Here is a 12,692-nt window from a genome sequence, read left to right as displayed (position 1 = left end):
ACAGGTAACTTATTGTTTACCCTGAATGTAAAAAATGAGCTCTAAATTGTTTTGTCATAAAATATTTCATAAACTCAGACAAAAGTATGCATAATAGACAGTAGAGTATGTTGGTTTAGTGGTTAAATAATATGGGTGCTGGAATCAGATAAAATAGAATTAATGCCAGAATAAGATGCAATAGGTTAAAATTTCAGGTTCATTAATTAAAAAGAATGTAGCTCAAGGCAAATTGTTGCTCTGGTGTTTTCTCAAACAGCACTGGGAAAATGCTAGTACAGCACGTCCTCACATAACATTATTTAGTTAAAGTCATTCTGTTACAACGTTGATGAGAAAACATGTATATCAAATCCAATAGAAACCACTGTCTATGGAATTTGCACATTCTCCCCCTTGTCTGCATGCATTTCTCCAGGTACTGCAGTTTCCTCTCACATTCCCGTGATGTGCACATTCTGGACACCTGCAGCCCCGAACTGGAATCATTGGGCAAATCATTATCTTACTTGTTTTTATTAACATTCTTAAATGTATGTATGACTCACATTTATTTCAGTGTTTAATATTAGAAGCGTTTTGGTCTTTATTTAGAAGTTTGGTGATGGTTTTGTAAGCAGAAATATACCATAAGTATTTAACTCGTGTTTATATCCATTAGCCATTGGTTTCCTTAGACATCATTTCACTTAAAGTCAGTTTCTAAGAACCTATCAACAATGTTAAATGAGGACTTAGCATACTGAACTAATAATTTTTAGTAGCATATGAGATTATGTAATATATCTATAATATAGTAAGCACTCACTAAATTCTGTTATTGCTGTATCCTTCTAAATATCGATGGGATTTTTCCTTCAGAAAAAAAAAATTCCTTTCTGTGTAAATAAAATCAGACAATCAAGTACTGGCAAATACAATCATTTCTGGCCTAGCCTCCTGACTTATCTAAAATATAAAAATGAACATTTCCAGAAATAGTCTAAACCAAATTAACTTTCCACCTTTTCATAGGAGTAAAGTCTTATAAACTCTTTACTAAAATAAAGGAGGCAAATAGGATGTGAAGGAAGTAAATTGTAGAAAACAAGTGATTATGGTCTCTTCATGAATACTCCAGAAAATGTGAATATAATGCTACTGGAAAGAACCAACTCACTTAGAAAATTAAAGTATATGTTAAAACAACACAGTCTTAAAACATTCACAAGCCCTCCTTCTTCCTTTCTCCTCACTCCTGGCAGGAAAATCACCCAGCGATTTTGCTGGGCTGCAAATTCTGATTCAGTGGGTCTGCATTGGAGACTGAAATTCTACATTTCCAATAGATTCCAGGCGATGCCGATGCTGCTGGTCTAGAAGCCACAGTTGTGCAGCAAGGCAATCGAGGGACACAAGCAATCAATACCATAATTCGATGTTCTCATTTTTTTATCCTTCCAAAATCAGTCTAAATTTTAATTATATACTATGCATTGCAAGAAAATAGCAAGGCTTGTTTGACTCTTTTGGCAAATCAGTATGTCCACTGAGTAGGAATTGGTAACTGTGCATAATTTAAACTCACAATTAAAACAGCGGTAACAATTCTTCTAAGTACATACGTTGCTCCAGTAATTTAAAAGCCTGATGTTCATTAACTCATGATATTTGCTCTTATTTTTATTGTCCTCACTATGCAAATATTTATTAAACATTTGCAGACAGAATTCATATTTAATTTATGAATGTGATTATTAGTTTTCTTTTACTCTAAATTTTCCGAAAAGTCTCTTAAGAAAGATCTTTCAACATAAAGTAGAGGAAGACCACCAAGTAAAAATTTTCAATGACAGTACCAGTAGATTTTCAATGACAGTACCAGTAGATAATATTGATCGGACAATCAGAATCCCCACATACAGCATACACATATATAAATGACTAAAATACAAAAGAAAGACCCTGAATTATTTCCAATGCCTATGCCTATTATAAATCTGATATTTAAAAAAGGTTATTGACTGCCACAGGATTATTTTAAGAAATATTAATTTGCAGCAAAAAGAAAATGTTGAAATTACAAAGCCAGAGAAACTTCAATTTTGCTTTTGTGAATCTTTATACATTTTATAAATACCAACTTAATATTACTGTTATTTTAATAATATTCTTCTTTTTATAGATGAAGAAGTCAGTGAAATCTATATTAAATGCCTTTCTTCTCTTTAAAATTTTACTCCTGATTACGCATTAAAATATATTTTTGTTTTGCATTGTGTTCTTTCATCAGCTTAATTACAGAAGTAATGATTATATGGATTGTCGATCATTCTCTTTCAAGAAAAAAATTGTTCTATAGCTGTAAAAGATTATTGTTAGAATTTAAAATATGCAATGGCAATAAACATTCTTGACAATGTATGTACTTCATAAACAGACTATATAAATCGTTTTTATTTATTTGATTTTTTTTTTTATATATCCTAAACCTTCCTCCTGAGAAAGTGCAGGAAGCAGCAGGAAGAGAAGAAGCTATTGATCACTGTTGACCTCTTGCAACTCTCTACTATGCCCAAGCTGCATTTCCCATCTCAGGAAAGGACAGGACTATCTTGGGGATGTCCCAGTGCAAGATAGGAAGACATGACTTTCCTTTCTCGTTTATGGTAGGGATCAAGTCTTGTCTATTTCTCTGGCTCCATCTTTCCTGTGCATTTCTACCACTCCATCCTATTCATGATGCCTCTGTTCCTCTCAATTAGGGAGTATGTTTCCCATTCCTCACAACATCCCAGCTGTTGTTAATCTAGTCTTGAAATTAACATAAACTCAATGGGAATTGCATTCAGTTTCACTGGCAAATTTACAAGCACTCATATTTAATTGTTAGATATTTAATAAGATCTCAGATCTTATTTGTAGGCCTTATACATTTTAAAATGTTCATTCTTGGGTTTTCTTTCATGCTATTTTGTTTCTGATGTTTTATTTTTGTTTTGTTTATTTATTTTTAAGTATTTTATGAAGTTGTCATATGCATACCAAAAATACACAACTTATAATTTTGCAGCTCAATGAATTATTACAAAGAAATTATATTATTCATGAAATAAAATCTGAACTGTTCTCCCCCGGTCTAATAGACACACAAAGCCTCTCGTACACTCTCTTCTATATATAACTAAATAAGATGAGATTATTCTAGTTGTTCAGAACAAAAACACTGATGTCATCCTTTGTTCTTTTGTCATATGCCACATAGGAAATCATTAATCAGTCATAATAACACTCCCTTTAAAAATATCCACAATCTAGCAACTTGTCATCATCTGGACTGCAAGTGCCTTATTCACAACCACTGTCATTTTCCATGTGAGTAGCACGGTAGCCTCCAAACTGGGCTTCTTGCTTCCATTCTTCTCATTTTGAGTCTATTCTCAAAATCAATGTCATTACAAGAGTGATCATTTCAGAATATCAGCCATGTTTTATCATTCTTCTGCTCAAAGCCTTCCATGAGATTCCTATGTCATAATAAAAGTCAGAATCCCTTTAAATGTTGGCTCTCGTCTCTTTGACTATGTCTCCTAATGTTCTTCCTACTACTATAATACTCCTTCTGCTATAATACTGGCCTCCTGGCCAACCTTTGAAAACACTGGATTTATTCCTAACTCAAGGCCTTTGCATCTGCTATTTCCTTTGCCTGGAATGCTCATTTTCTGCACGGTTTGCAGCCTCACTTCCTCTGGGTGTTTGTTCATATGTAAGGTTGCCAGAATTAACACAAATAAAGGGTAAGATACCAAGTTAAATTTTAATTTTGAATCAACAATGACCCTTTTTAGGATAAGTATATCCTATGCAATATTTGGGACATACTTGTGCTAAAAAAATGATGTTTATCTGAAATTGGCTAAAATCCTTAGGAAAGAAGGAAGAAAACCTAAGCTATCCATTATATTGTTTCTAGTTAACATAATCCATTAATTACTTAAACAGAGTACACACAATTTAAGTAGTATCACTGTCCTCATCCCAGGATCCAGGTAAGGCAGAATTGCTTACAGAATGATGTTTGGACGAGGCCTATTTGTATTTGATTTTGCTCTCACCCTTGTTTTTAGTCTTTGTCTCTCTCTCCCCTCTCACACACACACAAACACACACACACATGCACACACACACACCAACATTTACTTCAACCAGTATCTCTCTTCTTTGAACTATTATAGTTGTCGATTATACAACTTCCTCCAACAGAGAATCGGAGAATGGAAATAACTTTGCCAATGTGAAGATGAATGTCTAAAATTACTGTGAAAGATAATAGTTTCCTGTAAAAAAAAAATTGATCATAATAAATTTTTAAATTGCAATCCAATTATTGAACTCAGTGTTTCTGCAAAGAAATTAGTGGTACCTGAACACAAAGCACAAAAGAGAAACTCATGAAGAGGTCTCAGTTGTGACTAAAATCATCAAGTAATTATGGAAAGGAGAGGCTAATCCACTTCAACAAAGAATGGAAAAGCAGAATAATTCACATGAAGAAAGACATTCAAATATGATATCTGAAAAATGTCTTCACTTCTCTCCAATTGTGTCACCAAAGATTCACAGATACGAAGGAATTTTCATATAAAAATGTATAAAAAATACTTATTATGTTGTCGAATTTCAATATCTGTAGCCTCCTTGTCAGCTCTATTTCTATCAGTTCCTCTTGAAGAAAGAACAAACCCTCCATTGATGGCTCCAGAAAAATCTCAAGAGCAGCTTTCATCCTCCAGCACTGGAAGGAGGGTGATATGGGGAAGAGAGCAAGCCGCAACTGTAACTTTCTGCAGTATATATTTTAAATACATGTAGCACTTGGAAGTCCTATTTTACGGGTCAAAAGATCTCAATTTCTTAGCCTATATGCATGCATCTGTTTCCTAGACATTTAATTATCTTAATTATCTCCCTGAGATTTTCTATAAATCCTCCACACACTTCAAACTACAAATCTAGACACAGTAATCTAAATATTTGGCACTTACTTAGAATAGAAGTTCCCTTATTTCAGGAGAGTTGTTCCAACAACTCAACTGGTCAGGAAAATGACAATACATAAAAGACAATTTTCAATGATACCAGCTCCAGGAATAATTATAAAATGGTTAAAATGGTTAAAATGGTCTCGGGTTTATAAACCTGTTCCCATCAACCAGAATATCTTCTCAGGGTCCTCCTATTCTATTCCTATCTATACCTGGACCCTCAAAGGTAACTTAACAATAAGAATGACCTTTTACAAAGCACTTCTTTCTAGGGCAACCTGTACTTTCATCTTCAACCTTTTGAAATTTTAAATCCTTGGCACTTATTCATTTACGTAAATGTGTAAGCATTTCTTTTCAAGAAAAGGCAGCACATTATCTGAGCTCAAAGCTCTAACATAAAACGGCTGTGTTTGAACAGAGATCAAAAGCTCTCATGAAAATGAAATCACTCTTTTCTGGGGAAAATCTTGGCATCACTGAGCAAGTGATAAGCAGAACACATGGATGAAAAAAATATCTGGCCTTTGAAATTACCAAACTACATAAACAATTGGCAGAAATACAGTTCAATCATGCCTTTGGGGATGCACACATTTGGCTTGCCTCTGGTCTGTCCTTTTAAGCCCTAATGCACCAATAATAGCATTGTCCCTGAGGTACCTTGAGGTGAATTTAATTCTCCTGACTTTTCCTCCTGCCTTTATTTCCTGTGACTTTTCTTTGGTTAGCAAACAAAGTGTCTCTGTTCGTGTTTGTGAATGTCTGTATTGATTTCTGTCATCATACTTATTTTCCTTGTATTAAACATTAATCCCTGGTACATGCCTTGGATGAACTTGTCCTTCGTGGTCACAAATGACATGTTGGTCTATGCCCTTCTTAGTGGAATCCCTACGGAAGCTGGATATATCTCCTAATGTTGTCATGAGGGTTTGAGAAATCATTTTGTAAGATTCTGAGTTGGCACTAAATTTCTATTAGTATTTAACACTTAAACACCTGTAAATTAAAAAAAGTACCAGTTTTGATTGATTCCCACTATGGATTCCACTTACACTTCATAATGTTTAGGCATTACTTAATAAACAGTAACAATCAGACAAATAGCACCCATCCATCACATATTCGATTTAATAATTAAATTTCAGTAGCTAAAGAGCTCTTCCAGAAGAAGTACTTTGAATATTCTCTTATTTTTACACCTCCAAACTTCACTTACAGAGAAACTACTTGAGATACACACACATCTGTGAATCCTAATAAGCACCATAAGTACAAATCTACCCAGCATAAATTTCTCCCTTAGCAGTAGGATCTGAAGCCTTTCAGATTTTTTCAACAAATCCAGTTAGCTAAGATTAAGTTTGTGTTATCTACAGTATTTGGAGATGTATTTTCTATGGCATGAACCTAGGATTTCTGTAAAATTTAAGATGCTGCATGATAAATACGAGTTTTGGGTTTTTTTTTTTTTTTTTAATTAGGAAAGAAAGAATAACACTGAAGGGGGGAAAAATACTTAACATATGACTAGCTGATGGAAAGAGCGCCCTCATGTGGTAATGAACAAGCAGAACTGCATTGCATTGACAAGTGCCTACTCTGCTTTATTGTCGAAAGTTTTACGAAGTCATGGGGCCCCTCTTGTAATCATTTCAACCATTAACATGGTTTAGCCTTGAAAATCCAACACACCACAACATTCTAAGTAGCTACATACATTCAGTTATGACAGGCACTTAAGATAAAACTTTAGTTCCTTCAATTAGCCGCAGAAACATTTAGGGAAAATATTCAGAAAGTAATCAGATTCAACTGTAACTAGTAAGATTCATTTTTTCAAGTTTCTGATGTCATATTTCATTGTTTTTTCTTTAAATGTTAATGCTTCTATATGAAAGACTTCATTGTCCAAAAACAGGCAGGTAAAATGAAAAACTTAATTCTGCAACAGTAGCACATCACCAACCGTATGTTCTCCCTTTCTTGTTCTCTCTCTCTCTCACTCACACACACAGACAGGCACATCTACATGCACACACACACACACACACACAGGGGTACCCTTTCATTTAGAGACTCTCTTGTCCTATTACCTGTAGTTCATTCTTACCAAAACCATGTCATATTTATTCTACCATCACCCCGTCAAGTACATATACACAAATGAAGTCACACAATTTGTAAACTTGACTGGCTCTATATATTGTTCATGGAACAGAGGATTTTGCATCCTAAAGTAAAATTATTAACAAAACATATATAGCCTATATTCATCAACAGAAACCCTCAAGTAGCTGTTACTATTTCAAGAGTGAAGCTGTAATTAAAAATCATAAAGGTTTGACAGTACTATGACTACCATTAAATCAACATGGCTCAAATAAATGCTGAGATATCAACAACCTTATGTCTCAGGCTATTGAGATTATTACCTAATCAGAGTTATAAAACCTGAAGTTCAAAGAATAAATGGGATTGGTCACTGATTAACTGTTCCAGAAATTAAGCCCCTTGCATTACAAAGCACTCAGAGTGGAGAGGTCGAGATGAATGAAGTGGGCCTAATTGCAATACTAAAAATAATGATAGATATAGCTACTATTTAATGAGTACCTCCTTTATGCCAGACAGTATACAAAGTACTTCTTATAATGTGTTTTAATTCTCACGATGGTCTCACAAGGCACATATTAGTCTAATTTTGCAGATCAGAACATTAGGACATGGAAAGGTTTGGTAGCTCTCTTGAAGTACTACAGGTAATATATTACAGAGATTAGAATAATCTGATGCCAGCATAATATACTGCTTCCCACTGGAAAGTAAGATGGAATGAAAAATCCTAGGAAAAAAGCTTTAGTAGGATTAAAGGAGAAAAATAATTTGGGTGGAGTAGAAGGAAGGGTTGTGGCAAGGGAAAAGCTGAAAGTAAAAATCAGTAAACTTACTGAGATCTTTGATTCCATTTTTTTAAATTCTATATAGTCAGAATATATTTGTTCTAGTTGTCCATAAATTCTAGTCTCCAATCTGTACAATTGAATGTCAGAATTGGAAAAGTCAATCAATAAATCCCTCTGCCATGAAATCAATAATTTTCTCAAAGATGTCAACTGACTTCTAGATCTAACAGGTAGTAAATGGCAAAGTCAGGATCGGACCAACTCAGTGGCCCGTTGCATTGGTACCCTGCCTTTACATTTGCCTTAAGTCTGTCCATGGCACTGCTGCCAGAGAGATTTTGCAAAAATACCAATCTGACAGTGTAATAATAAAGACAAGTTAAACTATGCTTCAGTGACAACCCCAAAATATCAGTGGCTTGAAACTATGAGATTTATTTCTCCCTTGCACTATATTTTCCCTGGGTCAGTTCAAAGTTCTGCTCTACATTGTTCTTACTCAGGGATCCCAATTGTAGAAACTCAAGTTGATGGAAAAGCTACCACCTGGAACACTGCTAGTGGCCACAGCAAACAGAGACAGTGATGAATAATCTTTAATTTTCCATTGGGAAGTGACACGTTCTATTTCTTGTTCATACTTAATTTGTCAAAGTAAGTCACTAAATTCAAGGGCTGGAAACTGGAACATTACATATTCCCAGAAGGAGGAATGGAAATATTTGTTAGGCATTACTAATGAGTAACACCATAGATTCCCTTGCTTAATTGATGTCAGCTGCCGACAGGATAAAATCCAGACACATTTATTTGTCTTAGAAAACCCACTATGATGTGACCTCTAACTACATGCCATACCTCATTTCCCACAGGTATCCTATGTACCAATTATCTTGAATTAGTTATTATCCCACAAAATATCAAACAACGTTATGCCTCATGCATTTGCCCCTATGTCTGCCTGGTGAAATCCCAGTTTTCCTTCAGGGCTCAACTCAGGGGTTTTCTGCTCTGTACTTTTATCAGGTCACTCCATTCCTAATCCAAACACACCATGGCTTTACCTCTTTTCCGTCTTCATCAAAGAGTGCCACACTCATTTGTTCATATGTAATTCTCATTTATTATACTGTACATGCCCTGAATGCAATATCTCTCCATGATTGCTAGTGCTCAATAAATGTCTGGTTGAAGAAATGAAGTCATCAGTATTCTAATAGGAGATATCAAGGTTTAGCAAAATTAATATCTACAGTAAACCAAGGGAGTTTTGAAAAAAATGTGAGACAATAGATGGATAGGCACATAGGTGCCTTGGGATTGTGTATTACCCTTTACTGATAAAGTTAACTTGTTTTCCTAAGTAACTTTTTTGTAATGTAAGCTGGTGAATTTTATTTAAAGTGGAAAGTCACATATATGTGAATCTGTTTTGGAGGCTTTTTCAGACTTCTTCTCTCTTAGAGACTGCTCCCTAAAGGATCAAGATGTGTCAAATTTCCCCTAGAATGTTTTATTCAGAATTATTACCACACTGAGCAAATACATTTTCTCATTTAATGGCACATAGTTTCTGTAGATACCCTGAAGATAAGTACATATTTGCATCATTTTACAGGGAAGGGAACAGGTTCAGAGAAAATAATTAACTTGCCCAAAGTGACATGGCCAATAAGGACCTGAAGTGAGATTTCAAATCTAAGACTTTTTGATGTTGAAGCCATGCCATCTACACAATAAATGCAAGTAGATGTAGAAAACTGTTTATGTGAAAAATTTTTTATATTCGCACATTAATGGGAGTTGTTGTTCTGATGAATCACTCTGCTCTGTGTTTCATCAGGGCTCCTCACCTAACAATGTTTTTTTTTTCGAAAGAGCATTGATAAGTTACAAACTTCAGGTTTTATCAGTTATGTAGGTGATAGAGTAACTCACAAATTTTACTGAAATCATATTTCATGAGCAGCTACTATTTTTGCCAGTCTCAGGTTTATGCTGGGCCTGGTGCTGCGTGGTGGTTATTTACCCAGAAACCTCATGTCTTACTTACCTACCCAAACCCACATGCATCATTGGGTAGAATGTGTCCTTTAATTCTTTAATGTTTTTGACATTTAAAGGAAAAGAGCAATGCATTTGTTTTCTAGGAACTTCTACCAAATATTTCCTAATATCACCATGGAACTGCCAGAGGTTTCTAAAACACCTTCTCCTTAATTCCCACAATAAGCCCCAGAGCAGATCTTCACAGTTACTCCTTTGTGGACTCAATCTGTATCCCTCTATGCCAAAAACATTTCTATCTTAAAGCTCATCTAATCTTTGAATCTAAAAGTCAGTTCTCTGAAGTACTTATAAAATGAACAGCTAGGAACTTTATTCCTATAATGCAAGGTAAAGTGATTTTAAACTCCTTTACAGACACATTTTATACGAAAGTAATAAAAGTGTCTTTAAAAATTCTACTTAGATTAGAGAGTTTACTTGTTTATTCCAAATTTGTCATATCCTGGGCTTAGAATGTGTGTGAAGGACCCAAGCAAATGTAAATTGCTTATTTCAACAATAAGAAAACCCAGTGAGCAACAATAAGAAAACCCAAAGACAGAACAAATAATTAACAGGACTACTCATTAAACTGTGTGTTCTAGAGAAATCAGATGAGTAATTACTGAAGAAAGGTGCCCAACTAGTCAAGCTGTTTCTGCTGTCCTTGCAATCCAACAGACCATGCTGTCTCAAAATCGTTTCCCACAAAATGTCTCATTCACCTTGGGTTTTAAGAGAGTCATTTCAACCTAGCACTTATTCAAAGTCTGAGCTTAGACAGATAATCCGTTCTTAGGCATCTTGAAAATCATTATGTAATGTTTATTTATGGACTATTTGAGGCTGGGTGTAGTGGCTCATGCCTCTAATCTCAGTACTTTAGAAGGCTGAGGCGGGAAGATCACTTGAGGTCAGGAGTTCGAGACCAGCCTGGCCAACATGGCAAAACACCATCTCTACTGAAAATTAAAAAATTAGCCAGGCATGGTGGTGCGAGCCAATAAACCCAGCTACTAGGGAGGTTAAGGAAGGAGAATCGCTTGAACCCAGGAGGCGAAGGTTTCAGTGAGCTGAGATTGTGCCATTGCACAGAATGAAACTGAGCAACAGAATGAAACTCTGTCTCAAAAAAACAGAACAAAACAACAACAAAAATAAAACAAAAGAAATTCATGGACTATTTTATTCTGCATTACAGATATGAGTTACCAATCTTTCTTGGTAATTTTTTACATCCATTCACACTTTCTGAGTTACTATTTTGTAGCACTTTTAATTGATTTGTCTCCAAGACACTATTTTTTTTCATTTTTGCCTGATGAATAAAAACATCAGAAAATATTTTCCAGGATATTGAAAAGTAGGCATGACAGAGATATTTTAATAATAAATTATCAGTAAAGACTAAATTTCTTCCTATATACATAGGATACAAGAGAAGAAAAATACATTTATACAAATGTAGGTTCACATCCATCAATCATGCTAGAGCACCATTTGACCAAGTAAATTTTTTTGAAAGTGACACTTTTTTTCAATGTAAACATGAACGTTATGAAATAGGTCTTTTAAAATTATGTGTTTCAGCATAATATGATTGTCAAGTAGAAGAGTTCAGAGTTGAACACATCTCAGTTCCAATCTTGATCCTGGAACTCATTAACCACGTAAACTTGGGGAGAGCTTTTGATCTCAATGAGCCATATGCTCCTCACTTGTAAAATGAGAATATCAGTATCACATCTAAAACTCAAGACTGTGGTGAAGATTAATACAATTGAGTTGATATGTGTAAATAAAGCACTTAGAAGAATACCTGATACAATCTACATGTTAGATAAACATATATTATTTCTATTCTAATTAACATCATTCAGAAAAAGGTGCTGAGTGTAATTCTTTATGTATATATATATATGGAAAATGAGAGAATGTGAGAGTAAGAATATGCTCTGCAATAGTACATACATTTAAACATTTGATGAGGCCTCCAATATACTCATGAACTTAATTTCAAAAAAAGTAGAATCCTTCCCAAGTAATATTATCATTTATCAGGAATCACAGAAAATTCTAATTTGATAAAAACATAATTTGACTGGTAATTTTAAAATGAATTCTAATTACTTATTCTAAAATATCCCATGAAACAGATGCTTGATTAAAATACAATATAGTATTTTCACAGTGTTCCTACATTTCTGAAAGCGGTCATGATAAGGAAAGTTGTCTGTGGCATTGGTTTATAAGTTCTTGGCTTTTGTGGTTTAAAATGATTGTTTTTGTAAGTAGAAAAGTTTCTTGGAAAAGGAATAGGCAAAATAAAACTTCTTTCATTGAAATGTGACCTGAACAATAAGCACTATTCTTAGGTGACCTTCATGGTTGATAATCTCAGCTTAGAGCACTTAACCTGTGGATTGGAACAATCCTGGATATATTTCCTCATATCAGAATGAGTTTCTTAAGGCTTTTGGAGGAGCAGAAATAGTGTAGTTCAGTACTTTTGTCTTTAAAAAGTCCTAACAATCCAAGACAAACCTCAGAAAATCCAGAAATTGGGAGATACTGATTATTACAGAATGTATGTCAGGGATTATAGTAGGTTGGTGCAAAAGTAGTTGTAGTTATTGCAATTGAAAGCAACATTCAAGAAACCTGGAGAATCTTCAACAAATGATGAGAAAGAATGGTTAATCAAGAG

Source organism: Piliocolobus tephrosceles, chromosome 3, assembly GCF_002776525.5.
Source record: "Piliocolobus tephrosceles isolate RC106 chromosome 3, ASM277652v3, whole genome shotgun sequence".
Taxonomy (NCBI): domain Eukaryota; kingdom Metazoa; phylum Chordata; class Mammalia; order Primates; family Cercopithecidae; genus Piliocolobus; species Piliocolobus tephrosceles.
This window is presented reverse-complemented; position numbering follows the sequence as displayed.